Source organism: Ranitomeya variabilis, chromosome 1 (genome assembly GCF_051348905.1).
Source record: "Ranitomeya variabilis isolate aRanVar5 chromosome 1, aRanVar5.hap1, whole genome shotgun sequence".
Classification (NCBI taxonomy): domain Eukaryota; kingdom Metazoa; phylum Chordata; class Amphibia; order Anura; family Dendrobatidae; genus Ranitomeya; species Ranitomeya variabilis.
Genome location: NC_135232.1, coordinates 82,770,677 through 82,785,191, shown reverse-complemented (window position 1 = coordinate 82,785,191; position 14,515 = coordinate 82,770,677). Strand labels below are relative to the sequence as shown.

The 14,515-nt window shown below is 44.2% G+C and overlaps 1 protein-coding gene across 6 annotated transcripts in view; it reads left to right on the top strand.

The window, feature by feature from the left end:
• GHR (growth hormone receptor) overlaps positions 1-14,515 on the top strand; it is a 470,149-nt gene that overhangs the window by 332,043 nt on the left and 123,591 nt on the right. The gene's annotated exons all lie outside the window — the stretch shown is intronic.

Sequence of the window (14,515 nt, the reverse complement as noted above, 5' to 3'; positions counted from 1 at the left end):
ACTGCCAGCTTAGTTTTTTGGGGAAGTATTTATTTACAGCAATGCTAGATAGATTTATAGGGAAGAAAAAACACCCCTATGATAATTGATAGGATAACATCATTTTATTACCTGATTGTGGAAAATTGTATCAGGGTAACTAACGGCATAAAAAACTGAAATGTTTAAAGGAACCTGTCACCTGATTCATGCTGCCCAACCCGAGAGCAGGATGAATGAGAGCCGGGCCCCATGATTGCAGCCAGATCTATTCTTCTCTAAAACGCTCCAGCGATTCAAAGAAAATATACTTTAAAGGTCCCAGCACTGCTAGAGGTGATTTAACAGGTCTCTTGCCATGGGAGAAACTTGGCGATCCACTCTAGCAGCGCATGTCTCTTGCCATGGGAGAAACTTGGCAATCCACTCTAGCAGCACAGGTATCTTGCCATGGGAGAAACTTGGCGATCCGCTCTAGCAGCGCATGTCTCTTGCCATAGGAGAAACTTGGCAATCCACTCTAGCAGCGCATGTCTCTTGCCATGGGAGAAACTTGGCAATCCACTCTAGCAGCGCATGTCTCTTGCCATGGGAGAAACTTGGCAATCTACTCTAGCAGCGCATGTCTCTTGCCGTAGGAGAAACTTGGCAATCCACTCTAGCAGCACATGTCTCTTACCATAGGAGAAACTTGGCAATCCACTCTAGCAGCGCATGTCTCTTGCCATGGGAGAAACTTGGCAATCCACTCTAGCAGCACATGTGTCTTACCATAGGAGAAACTTGGCAATACGCTCTAGCAGCGCATGTCTCTTGCCATAGGAGAAACTTGGCAATCCACTCTAGCAGCGCATGTCTCTTGCCATGGGAGAAACTTGGCAATCTACTCTAGCAGCGCATGTCTCTTGCCGTAGGAGAAACTTGGCAATCCACTCTAGCAGCACATGTCTCTTACCATAGGAGAAACTTGGCAATCCACTCTAGCAGCGCATGTCTCTTGCCATGGGAGAAACTTGGCAATCCACTCTAGCAGCACATGTGTCTTACCATAGGAGAAACTTGGCAATACGCTCTAGCAGCGCATGTCTCTTGCCATGGGAGAAACTTGGCGATCCACTCTAGCAGCACATGTCTCTTGCCGTAGGAGAAACTTGGCAATCCACTCTAGCAGCGCATGTCTCTTGCCATGGGAGAAACTTGGCAATCCACTCTAGCAGCACATGTGTCTTACCATAGGAGAAACTTGGCAATACGCTCTAGCAGCGCATGTCTCTTGCCATGGGAGAAACTTGGCGATCCACTCTAGCAGCACATGTCTCTTGCCGTAGGAGAAACTTGGCAATCCACTTTAGCAGCACATGTCTCTTGCAATAGGAGAAACTTGGCAATCCACTCTAGCAGCGCTGGGAGAAGCCGGCCAAGGGCAGAGCCGACTAGTCTGTTCTTTTTGTATGGTCCAAGGCCAGATCTTTAAAGTATATCATCTCCGAAAGGTCGAAGTGTTTCAAAAAGAGAAGTATACCTGACCGCAATCGTCCTACAAGGCTCTGATTCATACTTCCCACAGTTTGGGCAGCATGAATTAGGTGACAGGTTCCCTTAACTTCTATCTTGAATCTCATAAAACCCACAGATACAAGGTCAAAAGTAAACATATAGTCAAAGATGCAAATATGGACCCAGATTAGGTCACCTCCCATTGGATATGGGAACCTGGTTAGGACTAATCTCCTAGAATACATTAGTAAGAACCAGGTAGGGGGATAACACACTCGGGTTTATTTCTGAGAATGGATGAGTTGCAGACATGAACCAGGACCAGGCAATATCCGACTTTGATTCTTGCACTCTGTGAACAAATGTTGACGTGTCTTCAAAGAACACTAACGCTTGTGCTATGTGTGAATAAAAGTAAGCAATATAGTCACATTAGGAGAGAATGTGGACAAGAAATCCGTCCTGCCTGAGTTACTATTATTAATCAAACCCTTAAAGAAATATCCAAACTGTTTTGTTTGTTTTTAAATAGATCACAAAATCATGGTTTGATTAATTTTTCATACATCTTCATACTGATCACTGCATTAGTTTTCTAACACAGAGCTTGAATTTGGTTGTAAGAATTAAAGTACAGAATTCCAGCTGTCAGCAGCCACCACCAGGGGGCGCTTTGGAGCTTCGTGCATACAGTGTATTCTTAGAACTCAATAGTAGAACAGTAGACAGTAAACTCCTAAGAGTCACACAGTGGCAGCGGCAGTACAGCTAGGATTTTGAGATCTTTATATGGTATCTAAAATACCTAGCAGAAAATAAAAATATCAGAAATGTTCAACCAACCATACAGCAGATGTGAAGAAATTGGCTAACGAAGACATGATGCGAGTGCCAGAGTATCACTGACTTGAAGACACTTAAGACAGGATCTGAAGATTCATGTTGTCTATCTACACCTCGGATGTCCTTTTCCCCCTCTAGACGGCAGGTTGAGTTTAATGTAGAGCATGGCCATTAATCCGCATTATAATGGGACACAGACAGACGACAGGTACGCAGCTCCGTCTGTGATGCATCTTGAGACCTCAACACATCTGCTTTCCACTCTCTGGTTGATCTAATGTACGACTTTTTCCAACTATTCTTTATGAAGAAAGTGTTAATCTGCTCATTTCTGACCATCGGAAGCTTATCGAGCTCCATCTGTTGAAAGGAAATCAGGAAATTCCTTTTAGAATGTATTGGCAATTACTTGTATCTGAAAACTCGTCCTCCCGTACACCGCAGGGTATTCAAGACCCTCATCTATCAGTTTTAATGGAGAGCTACAAAGAGAACCTCGCGCCCTGGAGGACTCTCATGTTCACAGACTTTCTATCGATATTAATCAGAAATAATATTTTATTTCTCCTGTGGTGGTTCTGTAGGGAAATCAATCACTTGCTGCTAAGTTCCTTCAGCTGGTCCCAGCAGTTGGAGACAGGCATAGTGCACCCTTAGAATAATACGGGATTTCCAAACTTCACAACCCCTTTAAGTACCAATTCTCTAAATTAGGGGATTATTTTTGTAAGTGTTCCTTAATACTATTGGAAAGTGATGATTCACAGTAAATGTAGGGTTAAAGTACACAACATTTGTGATTATTTTTTTTAGTGTTTCCAGGACTCTGTTCATATTGTATAATTAATTTTTATGTAAAAATAAGATCTGCATAATATGAATTATTCCCAATAATCACCCTGGGTAAATAGCGTGGAGCTGGCCTGCCCTCGTGTGCTGCGCTGTATATTTAGACCCTGAGCTAGCCAGTTTGGGTCAGATGAGGACAGAGACAGAATAATCTAGGAATGGGTCCAAGAAAATGGAACAACTTAAAAGCTCCAAACTAAGCTCCAAAACCAGTCTCTCTGTAGTGGAAAAGCAACATAACACATTGAGGTTTGCTCCTTTTTTCTTCCCTTGTTTCTTGGACATTTCCAGCTACTTTATTTTTGCACACAGTAGTTTTAAGGGCAGATCTTTATGTCTTAAAGGGAACCTGTCATGTGAAAAAAAAAACGCTATTAACTTGCAGATATGGGGTTAATTAGCAGGATAATCACATTCTGTAGCTGCACTAAAAGGCCGGCTACTGGGAGGAAATTAATATTAATTCTCCCGGCAGACTTTGGCTTTCAGTCATAGAGGCATGGCTTAAGTCACCTATCAGAACATAATGAGTGGCGGCTGTAACCACGTCCCCAGCACTGACTGGCAGCCGGCTCAGCAGTCTATCGGTACAGAGACAGATGTCAGACACAGTTTTAGCTACCACTCAGGGCCGGTTTTAGACAAAGAGGGGCCCTGGTCAAAAGTTTAAAGCAAGGCCCCAAATGCTAATATATTGCACCATCACACAGAAACATTTTGGGTGAATTTACATGCGCTGAGTTCAGGCTGTTACACGAGTGTGATCGACAATATTGAAGTCATTCTACACTTGTTTCCCAATCTCTTTACAACAGCTGAAGAAGAATGATGGGAACAGAACAATCACTAATAGATCAATCTGTCCATATATAGTATCATGTTATCAGTAGCACATCTGCAGTTTACACCGGCGATGTGCTGCTGAGAACAATGATTTTTGTACCGGCATAAGCAGTCCAATCACTGATTGAATAGGCAGCATTTTGCTTGTTTAGTATAATACACCCCATAGCCCTTCACACAGAATAATACACCCCATAGTCCTCCATATAGTATAATGCGGGCCCTATAGTATAATGTGCCCCATGGTCCCCATATAGTAAAATGCACACCCCATAGTCCTCCACGTAGTATAATGCACGCCATAGTCCTCCACCTAGTTTAATACACCCCATAGTCTGTTATGACCCCAATGGCGAGGGTCTCAGAGGAACGTGGAAGTCTGCAGAATACAAAAATCCAGCTCATAGGGCAGTGGTAACTGGGTTGACCATATATCTACTCCTAACGCCAACACTAGAAGTAGCCGGGGATCATTCCTACGTTGATTCTAGATGACACGCGCCAGCCGGAGAATCTAGCTACCCCTAGTAGAGGAAAACAAAGACCTTTCTTGCCTCCAGAGAAGGGGACCCCAAAGCTGAATAGAAGCCCCCCACAAATAATGACGGTGAGGTAAGAGGAAATGACAAACACAGAAATGAACCAGGTTTAGCACAGAGAGGCCCGCTTACTGATAGCAGAATAAAGAAAGGTAACTTATATGGTCAACAAAAACCCTATCAAAATCCACACTGGAAATTCAAGAACCCCCGAACCGTCTAACGGTCCGGGGGGAGAACACCAGCCCCCTAGAGCTTCCAGCAAAGGTCAGGATATAGATTTGGAACAAGCTGGACAAAAATACAAAACCAAAACAAATAGCAAAAAGCAAAAGGCAGACTTAGCTGATATAACTGGAACCAGGATCAGTAGACAAGAGCACAGCAGACTAGCTCTGATAACTACGTTGCCAGGCATTGAACTGAAGGTCCAGGGAGCTTATATAGCAACACCCCTAACTAACGACCCAGGTGCGGATAAAAGGAAAGACAGAAAAACCAGAGTCAAAAAACTAGTAACCACTAGAGGGAGCAAAAAGCAAATTCACAACAGTACCCCCCCCCCTTAGTGAGGGGTCACCGAACCCTCACCACGACCACCAGGGCGATCAGGATGAGCGGCATGAAAGGCACGAACTAAATCGGCCGCATGAACATCAGAGGCGACCACCCAGGAATTATCCTCCTGACCATAGCCCTTCCACTTGACCAGGTACTGAAGCCTCCGCCTGGAGAGGCGAGAATCCAACATCTTCTCCACCACGTACTCCAACTCGCCCTCAACCAACACCGGAGCAGGAGGCTCAGCAGAAGGAACTACAGGCACAATGTACCGCCGCAACAAGGACCTATGAAATACATTGTGAATAGCAAACGACACAGGAAGATCCAGACGAAAAGATACAGGATTAAGGATTTCCAATATCTTGTAAGGCCCAATAAAACGAGGTTTAAATTTGGGAGAGGAGACCTTCATAGGAACAAAGCGGGAAGAAAGCCACACCAAATCCCCAACGCGTAGTCGGGGACCCACACCGCGGCGGCGGTTGGCAAAGCGCTGAGCCTTCTCCTGTGACAACTTCAAGTTGTCCACCACATGATTCCAGATCTGCTGCAACCTATCCACCACAGAATCCACCCCAGGACAGTCAGAAGGCTCCACATGACCCGAAGAAAAGCGAGGATGGAAACCAGAGTTGCAGAAAAAAGGCGAAACCAAGGTGGCGGAACTAGCCCGATTATTAAGGGCAAACTCAGCCAACGGCAAGAATGTCACCCAATCGTCCTGATCAGCAGAGACAAAACACCTCAAATAAGCCTCCAAAGTCTGATTGGTTCGCTCCGTCTGTCCATTAGTCTGAGGATGGAAAGCAGACGAAAACGACAAATCAATGCCCATCCTACTACAAAAGGATCGCCAGAACCTGGAAACGAACTGGGATCCTCTGTCTGACACAATATTCTCAGGGATGCCGTGCAAACGAACCACGTTCTGGAAAAACACAGGAACCAGATCGGAAGAGGAAGGCAGCTTAGGCAAAGGAACCAAATGGACCATCTTGGAGAAGCGATCACATATCACCCAGATAACGGACATGCCCTGAGATAGCGGAAGATCAGAAATGAAATCCATGGAGATATGTGTCCAAGGTCTCTTCGGGACAGGCAAGGGCAAGAGCAAACCGCTGGCACGAGAACAGCAAGGCTTAGCTCGAGCACAAGTCCCACAGGACTGCACAAATGACCGCACATCTCTTGACAAGGAAGGCCACCAAAAGGACCTGGCCACCAGATCTCTGGTGCCAAAAATTCCCGGGTGACCTGCCAACACCGAGGAATGAACCTCGGAAATGACTCTGCTGGTCCACTTATCCGGAACAAACAGTCTGTCAGGTGGACAAGACTCAGGCCTATCAGCCTGAAATCTCTGCAACACACGTCGCAGATCCGGAGAAATAGCTGACAAGATAACTCCATCTTTAAGAATACCAACAGGATCAGCGACTCCAGGAGCATCAGGCACAAAGCTCCTAGAAAGAGCATCGGCCTTCACATTCTTTGAACCTGGTAAATACGAGACAACAAAATCAAAGCGGGAGAAAAACAATGACCAGCGGGCCTGTCTCGGATTAAGGCGTTTAGCAGACTCGAGATACATCAGATTTTTGTGATCAGTCAAGACCACCACACGATGCTTAGCACCCTCGAGCCAATGACGCCACTCCTCAAATGCCCATTTCATGGCCAACAACTCCCGATTGCCCACATCATAATTTCGCTCGGCAGGCGAAAACTTCCTAGAGAAAAAGGCACAAGGTTTCATAACAGAGCAACCAGGGCCTCTCTGCGACAAAACGGCCCCTGCCCCAATCTCCGAAGCATCCACCTCAACCTGAAAGGGAAGTGAGACGTCAGGCTGGCACAAAACAGGCGCCGAAGTAAACCGGCGTTTCAACTCCTGGAAAGCCTCCACGGCAGCAGGAGCCCAGTTAGCTACATCGGAGCCCTTCTTGGTCATATCCGTCAAAGGTTTCACAATGCTAGAAAAATTAGCGATAAAACGACGGTAGAAGTTAGCGAAGCCCAAGAACTTCTGAAGACTCTTAACTGACGAGGGCTGAGTCCAATCAAGAATAGCTCGGACCTTGACTGGGTCCATCTCCACAGCAGAAGGGGAAAAAATGAACCCCAAAAAGGGAACCTTCTGTACACCAAAGAGACACTTTGAGCCCTTGACAAACAAAGAATTTTCACGCAAAATTTTAACCCCTTCACCCCCAAGGGTGGTTTGCACGTTAATGACCGGGCCAATTTTTACAATTCTGACCACTGTCCCTTTATGAGGCTATAACTCTGGAACGCTTTGACGGATCTTGGCGATTCTGACATTGTTTTCTCGTGACATATTGTACTTCATGTTAGTGGTAAAATTTATTCGATATAACTTGCGTTTATTTGTGAAAAAAATGGAAATTTGGCGAAAATTATGAAAATTTTGCAATTTTCCAACTTTGAATTTTTATGCCCTTAAATCACAGACATATGTCACGCAAAATACTTAATAAGTAACATTTCCCACATGTCTACTTTACATCAGTACAATTTTGGAACCAAAATTTTTTTTTGTGACGGAGTTATAAGGGTTAAAAGTTGACCAGCAATTTCTCATTTTTACAACACCATTTTTTTTTAGGGACCACATCTCATTTGAAGTCATTTTGAGGGGTCTATATGATAGAAAATACTCAAGTGTGACACCATTCTAAAAACTGCACCCCTCAAGGTGCTCAAAACCACATTCAAGAAGTTTATTAACCCTTCAGGTGTTTCACAGGAATTTTTGGAATGTTTAAATAAAAATGAACATTTAACTTTTTTTCACACAAAATTTATTTCAGCTCCAATTTGTTTTATTTTACCAAGGGTAACAGGAGAAAATGGACCCCCAAAGTTGTTGTATAATTTGTCCTGAGTACGCTGATACCCCATATGTGGGGGTAAACCATTGTTTGGGCGCATGGCAGAGCTTGGAAGGGAAGGAGCGCCATTTGACTTTTCAATGCAAAATTGACTGGGATTGAGATGGGACGCCATGTTGCGTTTGGAGAGCCCCTGATGTGCCTAAACATTGAAACTCCCTACAAGTGACACCATTTTGGAAAGTAGACCCCCTAAGGAACTTATCTAGATGTGTGGTGAGCACTTTGACCCACCAAGTGCTTCACAGAAGTTTATAATGCAGAGCCGTAAAAATAAAAAATCATATTTTTTCACAAAAATGATCTTTTCGCCCCCAATTTTTTATTTTCCCAAGGGTAAGAGAAGAAATTGGACCCCAAAAAATGTTGTGCAATTTGTCCTGAGTACGCTGATACCCCATATGTGGGTGTAAACCATTGTTTGGGCGCATGGCAGAGCTTGGAAGGGAAGGAGCGCCATTTGACTTTTCAATGCAAAATTGACTGGAATTGAGATGGGACGCCATGTTGCGTTTGGAGAGCCCCTGATGTGCCTAAACATTGAAACTCCCTACAAGTGACACCATTTTGGAAAGTAGACCCCCTAAGGAACTTATCTAGATGTGTGGTGAGCACTTTGACCCACCAAGTGCTTCACAGAAGTTTATAATGCAGAGCCGTAAAAATAAAAAATCATATTTTTTCACAAAAATGATCTTTTCGCCCCCAATTTTTTATTTTCCCAAGGGTAAGAGAAGAAATTGGACCGCAAAAAATGTTGTGCAATTTGTCCTGAGTACGCTGATACCCCATATGTGGGTGTAAACCATTGTTTGGGCGCATGGCAGAGCTTGGAAGGGAAGGAGCGCCATTTGACTTTTCAATGCAAAATTGACTGGAATTGAGATGGGACGCCATGTTGCGTTTGGAGAGCCCCTGATGTGCCTAAACATTGAAACTCCCTACAAGTGACACCATTTTGGAAAGTAGACCCCCTAAGGAACTTATCTAGATGTGTGGTGAGCACTTTGACCCACCAAGTGCTTCACAGAAGTTTATAATGCAGAGCCGTAAAAATAAAAAATCATATTTTTTCACACAAATGATCTTTTCGCCCCCAATTTTTTATTTTCCCAAGGGTAAGAGAAGAAATTGGACCGCAAAAAATGTTGTGCAATTTGTCCTGAGTACGCTGATACCCCATATGTGGGTGTAAACCATTGTTTGGGCGCATGGCAGAGCTTGGAAGGGAAGGAGCGCCATTTGACTTTTCAATGCAAAATTGACTGGAATTGAGATGGGACGCCATGTTGCGTTTGGAGAGCCCCTGATGTGCCTAAACATTGAAACTCCCTACAAGTGACACCATTTTGGAAAGTAGACCCCCTAAGGAACTTATCTAGATGTGTTTTGAGAGCTTTGAACCCCCAAGTGTTTCACTACAGATTATAACGCAGAGCCGTGAAAATAATTTTTTTTTTTTTTTCTCAAAAATGATTTTTTAGCCCCCAGCTTTGTATTTTTACAAGGGTAACAGAATAAATTGGACCCCAAAATTTGTTTTCCAATTTGTCCTGAGTACGCTGATACCCCATATGTGGGGGGGAACCACTGTTTGGGCGCATGACAGAGCTCGGAAGGGAAGGAGCGCCATTTGGAATGCAGACTTAAATGGATTGGTCAGCAGCCGTCACGTTGCATTTGCAGAGCCCCTGATGTACCCAAACAGTACAAACCCCCCACAAGTGACCCCATATTGGAAACTAGACCTCCCAAGGAACTTATCTAGATGTGTTTTGAGAACTTTGAACCCCCAAGTGTTTCACTAAAGTTTATAGCGCAAATCCGTGAAAATAAAAATTCTTTTTTTTTTTCACAAAAATGATTTTTTAGCCCCCAGTTTTGTATTTTCACAAGGGTAACAGGATAAATTGGACCCCAAAAGTTGTTGTCCAATTTGTCCTGAGTACGCTGATACCCCATATGTGGGGGGGAACCACTGTTTGGGTGCATGACAGAGCTCGGAAGGGAAGGAGCACCATTTGGAATGCAGCCTTAAATGGATTGGTCTGCAGGCGTCACGTTGCATTTGCAGAGCCCCTGATGTACCCAAACAGTACAAACCCCCCACAAGTGACCCCATATTGGAAACTAGACCTCCCAAGGAACTTATCTAGATGTGTTGTGAGAACTTTGAACCCCCAAGTGTTTCACTACAGTTTATAACGCAGAGCCGTGAAAATAAAACATCTTTTTTTTCCCACAAAAATGATTTTTAGCCCCCCAAATTTTTATTTTCCTAAGGATAACAAGAGAGCTTGGACCCCAGAAGTTGTTGTTCAATTTGTCCCGAGTACGCTGATAACACATATGTTGGGGTAAACCCCTTTTTGGGCGCACGGGAGAGCTCGGAAGGGAAGGAGCACTGTTTTACTTTTTCAACGCAGAATTGGCTGGAATTGAGATTGGACGCCATGTCGCGCTTGGAGAGCCCCTGATGTGCCTGGACAGTGGAAACTCCCCAATTCTACCTGAAACCCTAACCCAAACACACCCCTAACCCTAATCCCAACGGTAACCCTAACCACACCCCTAGCCCTGACACACCCATAATTCTAATCCCAACCCTAATCCAAACGTAAATGTAATCCAAACCCTAACCCTAACTTTAGCCCCAACCTTAACTTTAGCCCCAACCCTAACTTTAGCCCCAACCCTAACTTTACCTCCAACCCTAGCCCTAACCCTACCCCTACCCCTAACCCTAAACGTGACTGAAATACGTGGCACTGAAATACGTGGCACTGAAATACGTGGCACTGAAATACGTGGCACTGAAATACGTGGCACTGAAATACGTGGCACTTAAATACGTGGCACTTAAATACGTGGCACTGAAATATGTGATACGTGGCACTTAAATACGTGGCACTGAAACACGTGGCACTGAAACACGTGGCACTGAAATATGTGATACGTTGCCCTGAAATACATGGCACTGAAATACATGGCACTGAAATACGTGGCACTGAAATATGTGGCACTGAAATACGTGGCACTGAAATACGTGGCACTGAAATACGTGGCACTGAAATACGTGGCACTATGACTGTCAGAAAATGTTCATTAAACGGTTAGGGGTGAGGTTAGGGGTAGAGTTAGGGTTAGGGTTTGGATCCCTTTATCACAGTGATGGTGGTGGGTGGCTTTTCAGTGTGTTTTCTGTTTTTTTTTTCGATAAAAATGCATGCGTTTTTAACGCAAACAAACGCATGTGCTTAAAAACGCAAGAAAATACTGCAGGTTGTATTTCTGAAAATTAACGCATGCAGAAAAAAACCGCATGCGTTTGAAAACGCGACCAAACGTGTACAAAAAAAACGCATGCGTTTTCAATGTTAAATATAGGGAAAAAACGCATGCGTTTTTTTGTGCAAAAAACGCTGCAGACAAAAACGCAAGTGTGAAACCAGCGACGCTTTTTATAGCAAAAAAGTTTTTGCGTCTCCACATTTTGAGAGCTATAATTTTTCCACATTTTGCTCCACAGAGTCATGTGAGGTCTTGTTTTTTGCGGGACGAGTTGACGTTTTTATTGGTAACATTTTCGGACACGTGACCGTTTTTGATCGCTTTTTATTCCGATTTTTGTGAGGCAGAATGACCAAAAACCAGCAATTCCTGAATTTCTTTTGGGAGAGGCGTTTATACCGTTCCGCGTTTGGTAAAATTGATAAAGCAGTTTTATTCTTCGGGTCAGTACGATTACAGCGATATCTCATTTATATCATTTTTTTATGTTTTGGCGCTTTTATACGATAAAAACTATTTTATAGAAAAAATAATTATTTTGGTATCGCTTTATTCTCAGGACTATAACTTTTTTATTTTTTTGCTGATGATGCTGTGTGGCGGCTTGTTTTTTGCAGGACAAGATGACGTTTTCAGTGGTACCATGGTTATTTATATATGTCTTTTTGATCGCGTGTTATTCCACTTTTTGTTCGGCGGTATGGTAATAAAGCGTTGTTTTTTGCCTCGTTTTTTTTTTTTTTTTCTTACGGTGTTTACTGAAGGGGTTAACTAGTGGGGCAGTTTTATAGGTGGGGTCGTTACGGACGCGGCGATACTAAACATGTGTACTTTTATTGTTTTATTTATTTATTTAGATAAAGAAATGTATTTATGGGAATAATATTTTTTTTTTTTTTTCATTATTTTGGAATATTTTTTTTAATTTTTTTTTACACATTTGGAATTTTTTTTTTTTACTTTTTTACTTTGCCCCAGGGGGGGACAATACAGATCGGTGATCTGTCAGTTTGCATAGCACTCTGACAGATCACCGATCTGCGAGAGGTGCAGGCTGCTTCACAGTGCCTGCTCTGAGCAGGCGTCTGTGAAGCCACCTCCCTCCCTGCAGGACCCGGATCCGCGGCCATCTTGGATTCGGGTCTGGAGCAGGCAGGGAGGGAGGTAAGACCCTCGCAGCAACGCGATCACATCGCGTTGCTGCGGGGGGCTCAGGGAAGCCCGCAGGGAGCCCCCTCCCTGCGCGATGCTTCCCTGCACCGCCGGCACATCGCGATCATGTTTGATCGCGGTGTGCCGGGGGTTAATGTGCCGGGAGCGGTCCGTGACCGCTCCTGGCACATAGTGCCGGATGTCAGCTGCGATATGCAGCCGACACCCGGCCCGCGATCGGCCGCGCTCCCCCCGTGAGCGCGGCCGATCGGCTATGACGTACTATCCCGTCGGCGGTCATGGGGGCCCACCCCACCTCGACGGGATAGTACGTCGGATGTCAGGAAGGGGTTAAAGACCAACCTGACCTGCTCCACATGCGAATCCCAATTATCAGAAAAAAACAAAATATCATCCAGATAAACAATCAAAAATCTATCCAGATACTTCCGGAAAATGTCATGCATAAAGGACTGAAAAACTGAAGGCGCATTGGAGAGCCCAAAAGGCATCACCAAGTACTCAAAATGACCTTCGGGCGTATTGAATGCGGTTTTCCATTCATCACCTTGCTTAATGCGCACAAGGTTGTACGCACCACGAAGGTCTATCTTGGTGAACCACTTGGCACCCTTAATCCGGGCAAACAAGTCAGACAACAGCGGTAAAGGATACTGAAATTTGACAGTGATCTTATTTAAAAGCCGATAATCAATACAAGGTCTCAAAGATCCGTCCTTTTTTGCCACAAAAAAGAATCCCGCACCAAGAGGGGAAGAAGACGGACGAATATGTCCTTTTTCCAGAGACTCCTTGATATATGAACGCATAGCGGTATGTTCAGGTACCGACAGATTAAACAGTCTTCCCTTAGGAAATTTACTGCCTGGGATCAAATCTATAGCACAGTCACAGTCCCTATGAGGAGGCAGTGCACTGGACTCAGACTCACTGAAGACATCCTGATAATCAGACAAATACTCCGGAACTTCCGAAGGCGTAGAAGAAGCAATAGACACAGGCAGGGAATCCTCATGAATACCACGACAGCCCCAACTTGAGACTGACATAGCCTTCCAGTCCAGGACTGGATTATGGGTCTGTAACCATGGCAGCCCTAAAACGACCAAATCATGCATTTTATGTAAAACCAGGAAACGTATCACCTCGCGGTGTTCAGGAGTCATGCACATGGTAACCTGAGTCCAATACTGCGGTTTATTTGCTGCCAATGGTGTAGCATCAATACCCCTAAGAGGAATAGGATTTTCTAATGGTTCAAGAGTAAAACCACAGCGCTTAGCAAATGAGAGATCCATGAGACTCAGGGCAGCACCTGAATCTACAAACGCCATGACAGGATAAGATGACAGTGAGCAAATCAAAGTTACAGACAGAATAAATTTAGGTTGCAAATTACCAACGGTGACAGGACTAACAACCTTAGCTATACGTTTAGAGCATGCTGAGATAACATGTGTAGAATCACCACAGTAGTAGCACAAGCCATTCCGGCGTCTATGAATTTTCCGCTCATTTCTAGTCAGGATTCTATCACATTGCATTAAATCAGGTGTCTGTTCAGACAACACCATGAGGGAATTTGCGGTTTTTCTATCACATTGCACCGAATTAGGTGTCTGTTCAGACAACACCATGAGGGAATTTGCGGTTTTGCGCTCCCGCAACCGCCGGTCAATTTGAATAGCCAGTGCCATAGTATCATTCAGACCTGTGGGAATGGGAAAACCCACCATAACATTCTTAACTTGCTGAGCAGAATCTCCTGATGAACAGGGTCTCAGGGACAAAAACAATTTACAATTATTCACGAAATTCCTAAACTTAACCCCTTCACCCCCGGAGCTTTTTCCGTTTTTCCGTTTTCGTTTTTCGCTCCCCTCCTTCCCAGAGCCATAACTTTTTTATTTTTCTGTCAATTTGGCCATGTGAGGGCTTATTTTTTGCGGGACGAGTTGTACTTTTGAACGACATCATTGGTTTTACCATGTCTTGTACTAGAAAACGGGAAAAAAATTCCAA